Raw genomic sequence first — 8629 nt, 5'->3', positions numbered from 1 at the left:
ACACCTTAGTAGAGGATATGAGATAAACAGAGCCAAACATGCATGAACTGGGAAAAATAAAGACATGAGAAAAGCCACTTAAAGCATTTAATAGACAATACAAAGTAAGGCAGGCACCAGTGGCTCACACCTGTAATCCTAGCTAATCAGGAAGCTATGATATGAGGACTGAAGTTGCAAGCCAGCCAAGGGTAAGGAAAGCCTCTGAGACTCAGTTCAATACCTGCTGCCCCCAACACCATTTTTTCCATTCTCCTGGCATCCCCCTGACTTCGTGGAAATTGCTTACTCTTGTTTGTGCTCATTCATGCCCTGTCTCGTCTTCATAATTTTACTGGCTGCCCTTTCCCCAGAGGACATCCAGCAACTGTCTGGCCTTTGGCATCTGTTTAGCTAAAATTCAGCTGAGAACTTTCCAGATGCAGCATTACAACTATCCTCTCTAGAAAGCTGTCATTTGGTGCTGGCAACACCTCAGGTCAGCTGTCCCGTGGCCTGCTTCTCAGCCGTTCCACTTTACTGGCGACCCACAAACAGTAAAATGAAGCCAGGAATCACTTCATCCCTTGCAGAACAGGTATTGGTCACCAGTGGCCTCTGATCAGGATCTCAGTTGCTCCAAGCATTGACTTGCAAGGAACCAGTGTAGTCTAACCCTTAACGTGAGGGCAGTGAGAGGACACTGTGCTGCAAGCCAGCAGAAGGCAGAGCCAGGTGCAGAAATCCCAGGTGCTTCAGTACTTACTTACAGGTACTTATTTACCTTGCTGCAATGCAATGAATCATCTAGATGAGGCAGGTGGTCTACTGCTTAGTTGTCCTCTAGCTTCATTAGCATTTACAACCCCATTCTCCTGTTCCATGAGAGATGACTAGCACAACGATGTTCATTGCAACACTATTTACCATAGCAAAGACATGGAACCAAGGTAGATGTCCCTCAGTTGATGAGTGGATCAACAAGATGTGGTATTTATACACAATGGAAATCTCTGTTGCTGTCAGAAAGAAAGACATCGCCTCATTTGTAAGGAAATGGAAAGACTTAGAAAAAATCATATTAAGTGAAGTAAGCCAGACTCCAAGGAACATAGGCCCAATACTCTCCCTCATTTGTCATAATCAGCAGAAACCTTGGGCTCTCCTAGCAGAGATTTAAAATAGAAAAAAATCTAGAGACATTATGCCAAAGAGTATGACACTAAAAGTAAGGATCTCCAGGAGAAGGAAACAAAAGCCATGCAATGAGTGACTGTTGTCCTTAATGTACTATGTTATCTCTCATCTCTTTTGCCATCCCTTGGTTATCTCATATTGTTACAATATTTCACCTTGTTATCTGATATATTTTACATATGCTTAATTGGTTATTTGAAATTGGATAGGAAGGGGGGAAATCAAGATAAGCGGGGGGAGGATGAGAGGGAAATGGGGACCATGTCATAAGAAAGTAAGAAAGGGTATCAATGTTTGTGAAGTTATGTACCTTCTATCTGGTGAATATAATGTAACCCTTCTATTAATCGCAATAAAAAAAAAGATTAAGGACCGCACCCAATCACTGAGTTCATGGTCCAAGACTGGCACAAAAAAAATTAACACTTAAAAGAAACTGGCAAAGCACTTTCTATATGAGGAGCACTAGGTTAGATTTTGAAATGAAGATATTGTCTGAGTCTAGCTTGTTCGAGCTTACAATCTAGGAGAAGAATCAGAGTTCAGCGGGCCCACTGAACCAAAGCCACTCCAAGTGATTGCAGGTTGCAGAGGCATGGACCAATAAGAGAAATGCAAGAATGATAAGTAACAGTTAGACATGAATGATGGCGCAATGCAGGCAGGTTGGGGGGCGATGGTACCCCCAAGCTTTCAGAGAGAAAACTATAGTCTGCAATTTCTATCCAGCCAAAGTAGCCCAGCAGTTTTGTCATGAGATGGATTTTTTAGCCCTCCACCCACCTAAGGATTGTTAATTGGCAAGCTTCATTCCAGCTTAATGGTTACTCAAGCAAAAATTCTTAAAACAACAGATTTAATTAACACAATTTAAGCCACTAAACCAAGCCCAAAAAGTCAAATGCAATTCCCTAAACCTCCCTCATCTTGGGACAGTGACTCTGCCCACTGTGCTGGGCCTGCAGATGGACTTAAGCCACTTTCAGGTGAGTAAAAGGTATATTGGGGTAAAAATAACCCTCATTCACACCCTGACATGGCTTGCTTTCAATCTCCTGAAAGTGTATTTCTTTCCTGGTGAACATTCACTGCGTAGTTTCCATCCTGCCTGAATTCTTTAGCCAGATGCAAGGAAAGAGGCTGATTAATCCGACGTTTTTTCCAGTGATAATGAAAGCAGGAAGACCATGGTATTGTGTGACATACAGGGAGGTCAAACTGAGGGGAAAGACCCTGGCATGTGTAAGAGCCAGGCCCTGCCAGGATGTGAGGCCTCCTGAATGGTGAGTGCCCTTTGGAGAGGACTGGGAAAAGGCCAGTGCAGGTGCCTCAGATCCTAACGGGCCTGGAGGCCTGGGCGTATTCTGAGATTAAAGCAGCCAGATGTGGTGAGATTAAAGCTGTGGCATGACACAGCTGGAAAGCTCTGGGGACAGCCCCACCATCCAAGCAGTCTTCCAAAGACTAATGGGGCTTGGAAAAGCCAAGTGGGGAAGAAGGAATTTGCTTTCCTGCTTAGGGTAATTCAGACTGGTATGCTAACAAAGTCACTGAAAGTTTGTTTGGGCTTTGGCTTCTTTTTCTTCCCCTCCACCACCCTCCAACCCCAGTATTAGTAGGAGGAATGAATTCAGGGCTTTGAGACTGCTAGACTTGCTAGGCTGGCTCTCTGCCACTTGAGCTACAACTCCCAGCCCTGGTTTCCTTTGTTGGTTTATGGTTGTTGTGCCAGTACTAATGCTTGAACTCAGGGCCTCACTCAAGTTCTCAATTGGCTTTTTTTTCCCTCAGGCTAAAGCTCTACTACTTGATTCATACCTCTGTTTCCAATATTTGGTTGGTTAATGGGTGATAAGAGTCTCAGAGAATTTTCTGTCTGTGCAGGTTTTGGACTGTAATCCTCAGACCTCAGTCTCCTGAGTAGCTAAGATTACAACCCTGACTCAACAGTGCCTGGGTAGCCCAGCTTTCTACTGGTTATCATGGAAATGGAATCTAGTGGAGTTTTGTTGTTGTTTGGGTTATCCCTGACATGTTGTGCTTTGGATATCTGTCTCCTGAGTAGCTTAGACAAGCCTGAGATTCTGGCACCTAGCTAGAAGGCTAAACTTTACCTTGCAGAACTACTAAAATCTAGTTTATATAATATTCATGGGATGCAGCGCTTTAGCAATCCCATACAGAACAACACCAATAAAGGAAAAGACAAAATTAATCTAGGAATCAAATTTGAGTGTTTATGCCAAGAAAAATAGGGGTAATTTTGAAAATGAATAGGAAAAGCCTAGCTTAGGAGCTCCCGATACCAGTGGTCACGCTGTTGTAATTCAACTGTTGATATTTGCACAGATCAACCATTGACCAATACAATACATAAAGAATTCAACAGCTACGTGGACAACTCATTCATGTAAAATATGATATTCTCATAAAGGGAGGGAGTTTCAGACCAATGCAACTGAGCCATATAGAACTTTGCTTTAAATCTATATTGAAGAAAAGGATTGTATAACATTGGCATTACTCCTGATGAAACATAACGCGACTGACACACGACATTGTGCCTGGGCCCAGGACCACAGTGCACATATGACACAACAGGGCAAATAAGCCACACTCTGCCTCTGGAAACATGTGTGCCAGTGTGAGGTGTGTGTCACTGATTGTCACAGTGTACCCCTCTGTAGGGGATGTTGGTTGTGGGGGAGGCTGGGCCTGTGTAGGGACAGAGGGTCCGTGGGAAGTATCTGTCATTTTCTTTCAATTTTACTGTGAACTTAAAACTACTCCAAAGTATTCAATTCTGAGCTGGGCACCAATGGCTCCTGCCTCTCATCCTAAACTACTCAGGAGCCTGAGATCTGAGGATTCAAGGTCAAAGCCAGCCCACGCAGAAAAGTCCATAAAACTCTTATCTCCTGTTAACCAGCAAAAACCCAGAAGTGAAGCTGTGGTAGCAGGCCAACCTGTGGAACCAAGTGAGTGACCCTGGCTGGGACAGGCAGGTAGGAGGAGGCTGGGTAGCCTTGCATTGTGTGGGTGAGGTGCGCCGCCTACTGGAGGGTAATAGAATAATATACTATGGAACCAGCGCTGGAGAAATAAAACCTTTATGCATCTCAGCTCATCTGTATCATTATTGTGCTCGCTACACAGCCGTAAGCAAAAATGCTAATGGACATGCCAAGGCCCTGAAATGAAGCTCCACTACCAGCATACGCATGCACAGACACACACACACACACACACACACACACACACACACACACACACAGTGAGATACCCCTCTGCCCATCACCTTAATAATAATAATAATAATAAAATTTTTGAAAGCCAAATGAAAGCTCTAGCCCTGAGTTTAAACCCTAGTCCAGGAATGAAGTATTAAGATAATCAGGCTCTTTAAATAAACTCAAACCATCTTTGTGGCCTGACAGTAGGCCCAAACTTCTTAAGCAACACAAAAATAACAACCATTAATAAAAGAAGGAATGGGGGTGGGTGGAGTGAAATAGAGACCAAGACATGAGAAAGGGTATCAATGTTTGTGAAGTAATGCACCTTCTATCTGGTGAATATAATGTAACTGTTTTATTAACTGCAATAAATATACGAAAAAAGAAAGAAAAAGAAATATTTGACAAATTGGATTATGTTAAAGCTAAGTACACTAGGCCAGGGAAACAACACACACACACACACACACACACACACACACACACACACACAGAGAGAGAGAGAGAGAGAGAGAGACAGAGAGAGAGAGAGAGAGAGAGAGTCATAGTAATGGTTTTTCCCTGTAGGAGGCAGGGGCAGGAGACATGTTTGGGAAACTGACATCTTGGAAATATTCAAGGATTTCACTTCCTGAGCACTTGGAAATTCAGCTGCAGAATTTAGCCAAAACTTGAAGTTTTTGTTTTTGTTTTTTTCCTTTGCAGTCAGGTTGACAGTGAGGAAATCCAGGGTCTCCCAAGAATCAATAGTTACTTGCAGTCAGTGGCAGCTCCAGAATCTTCTGCTGGGGGAAGCCTGGGAAGAGGAATCCAAGGGCAAAACACCCCGACTCTGTCCCCACGTGGGCCGTGCTTTTCATGGTCCACACAAATCCATCCTTTTTCCTCTAAAGACCAGGGGAGATGCAAGGAAGCCTAGGACCTGGTGACCTCTGTGGCAGCCAGCGTTGCTGAGCCCCAAAGTCACCTTGGGAGGATGGGGGGAGCCCTGGAAATGAGGGGGCAGGAATTCAGGGTACAGAAAAGAATTGCCACTGAGGCCCAAGATGAGAACAGAGACGCCCCCCCCCCCCCACCACCACCAAAGCCCATGGATGGCCCTGCCTGGCTCCTGTGGCTCCCGCGGGCTCTGCTGCCCTCCGGTGGTCACTCCTGGGGTTGCCGCGGGCTGGAGGTCCTGCAAAGTTGTTGAGCTGGTGTCCCAGACCTTGGAAGGCAGTGGTTGTGTTTATCAAACATGCAGAGTAACCACCAGCACTCTTGCTAGTGCATTTATACATTCATTGTCCCAGGAGTTCCAGAGTAGCTTGAAAATACACTCCTCTCTCTCCCTCTCTTGGATGAAAATTATTTGACCACATTAGGAGCTTATAAAATATTGAACAGAGGATTCCCTGCTGATAAGCAAAATTAGCCACCTGCTCCCCTTCTCACTGAACAGGGGAAGTGAGGAGGAAGAGAATCATTGTTAATAGGGTGAGTGATTTTACTCCCATCATACTACTACCCTCACTAAAACAGACTACACAGTTCCAAACAACCACCATTACTCTGTTAAAAATCGAATTCCCAGATGTGGCAAGCCATCAGGAAATACAGTTCTAGAATTTAGCTAAATCAGATCTCCTGAATCATTCTTGGTTCCTGAGTAAGGATGTCAGGAGGCTACCCCGAGGAAAGTTATACAGTCCAGTGAAATGTTTCCCTTCTCCTTGAACAGGCTTGACTCCTTTATCATGTCAAAATATTTCACATATCTCTCCTGACAAAAAGAGGCAAAGAGCTCAATAATGCTCTTAGATGAATTTGAATAATATTAACCATCACTTCCACATGCATTTGAAAAAATGTAGGATTTGTTTGAGATTGCATTCCAACCTCATAAGACTGATGGGAGGGATTGGAGGTATGGCTCAAGTGGTAGAACACCAACCCTAAGTGGAAAAACTCAAGTGAAAACATGCACCCCTGTGTTCAAGGCCCAATAGCGGCACATTAAAAAAATAGGCTTGTGGGACAACTGTGGTATCTCTTTTTTCTAAAAGGTAACTACATGGCCCCAGGGCTTTCTTGCTGTCCTGGCATTAGCTACAACAATAAACAGCAGACAGATGTGGTGAGCTAATTTTCTAATAATCTCTTTTCAAATTCTTAATGGGAGCCAGGCCAGGGCATATTGGGGGACAGCTCTGCACCAGCTGGTCTCCAGTTCTGACTGCTCCCAAATCCCATGAAATCGTCCTTAAATGTCCAACTGTGCAGGTTTGTGCCGAGTTTCTACCATCACAAATAATGTGATGACTGAGAAGTCTTCCTTTGTAAGTCTCACTTAGCATTTTACCATCTGAAGGGATGAAAAGATAGTCTTGAATCCAGGAGTCTGAGTTTCAGTAATTTCTCAAAACCATCCTGATGCCTCTTGCTAGCTGGAGGGAATTCTCAACCCTGTGCTGAAAAGCCTACAGGTGAGAGGCCATTGATTGAACTGAAGAAGTCCAGGACAACAATTGTCATGAAAACACACTCAAGGACTCCACAACCCTGCACACATAGTTTAGAACACATCCAGTCCTGCCAACTTCACAGGCTCTTTAGCCATCCTTCTGTGGCAGAGAAAACCTCTTAAAGCCAGTGACTTTGAATCCCCCTTTCTGGATCTTTCTGCCTTCATTTGAATAAGCTTCTACTTCCATATAGTCAAATTGCGTATTACAAGTGAAACGTTTGATTCATCATGAAGGAAAGAAATGAATACTCAAGTTATCACTATTATATCTACAAATGGAACCAAAAAATACATAGAAACCCTACCCTAAGTATGTGTATCCTTTAGGTATAATTCTAGCATATGTGGCACTTCTTGTATTCCCCTCCCTCCTCCCCCCCCGTCTATCTCTCTCTCTCTCTCTCTCTCTCTCTCTCTCTCTCTCTCTCTCTCTCTCTCTCTCTCTCTCTCTCTCTCTCAGAATCATGGCTTCTTTTTTTTTTTTACTGTGTTGGGGTTAATTAGAAAAACAGAACAGGTGGCTGAAAATAGAAAAGGAAATGAAGAAAAAATCAGATGCCAATGAACTTCGGGGTGTTGGGTGGCTCACACCCGTAATCCTAGCTACTCAGAGGCTGAGATCTGAGGATCGTGGTTTAAAGCCAGCCCGGGCACTAAAGTCCGTGAGACTCTCATCTTCAATCAACCACCAGAAGTGGCACTCTACTCAAGGAGTAGAGTGATAGGCTTGAGCTGAAAATCTCAGGGACAGTGCCCAGGCGCCAGAGTTCAAGCCCCATGACTGGCAAAAAAAAAAAAAGATTCCAATGAGCTACCCCAAAATAAAATTAAATTGCAATGAGAGGTCTTACCTTAAAAGTTATTAGACTCCTTGAACACTTGTTTGTTAAACGTGTCATTTAAAATATGATGTAAAAATCAACATTAATAAATTCTCTCATAAAAACAGTTATTAGAACCATACTAAGAAGTACATGCAGCCAGTGGGGAGGATCTTTTCTACCTGGGGCAGAGTGAGCATAGCTGTCTCAGCACATGCAGTGCTCTAGAAAGCATCTGCTTAATGCAATAGGAAATTCAGTCAGGGTATGGGAAGTGACGTGGCCGCACGTCCTCAGCGCCATGGATCAGCTCAACAGCAGCTGAGAAACTTGCGAGGCTACCTGTTGGTCTACCACCGGATGACCGAGCTCTGCTTCCAGCGCTGAGTGCCCAGCCTACACCACGTGGACGCTGAGGAGGGGGCCTGTCTGCACAGCTGTGCCGGGAAGCTCATCCCTTCCAACCACCGCCTCATGGCCGCTTACGTGCAGCTTATGCCTGCCCTGGTACAGCACCGCACCGCAGACTACGAGGCTGCCCGGGCTCCGCCAGGGGTTACCGAAGAACAGCCCCGTGCCTCGCCGGCAGGCAGCTGGCCATCCAGTCTCCCGAGGGGAGGTGCAAGATGGACCCTCAAACTGAAGGACCCGGTGTAACCTTGGGCTTGGTTGAAGTTTGCACAGAGAGATTGAGGCCCTTACCTGAAAGCGGGTACCGGGGCTGTTCCTTAACCTGGAGCCAATAACCCGCTCTTACACTATTTTGTTTATATTCTGGGCAGGGAACATTTTATTATTATTATTATTATTATTATTATTATTGTTCCTTGGTTTGTTCTGTCATTGAGTGCATGTCAGCAGACTTCAAGCCCTGACAGAAGTTCCTGTTC

General features: G+C 44.6%; 1 pseudogene; it reads left to right on the top strand.

The window, feature by feature from the left end:
- Positions 1-8006: 8006 nt before the first annotated feature.
- LOC150039993 (mitochondrial import inner membrane translocase subunit Tim10 B pseudogene) lies at positions 8007-8396 on the top strand (annotated as a pseudogene).
- The last annotated feature ends 233 nt before the right edge of the window (positions 8397-8629 follow it).

This window comes from Megascapheus bottae, unplaced genomic scaffold (genome assembly GCF_031878675.1).
Source record: "Megascapheus bottae isolate mThoBot1 unplaced genomic scaffold, mThoBot2.hap1 HAP1_SCAFFOLD_43, whole genome shotgun sequence".
Classification (NCBI taxonomy): domain Eukaryota; kingdom Metazoa; phylum Chordata; class Mammalia; order Rodentia; family Geomyidae; genus Megascapheus; species Megascapheus bottae.
The sequence above is the reverse complement of the archived record's forward strand: the minus strand, read 5'-3'. Positions and strand labels throughout refer to the sequence as shown.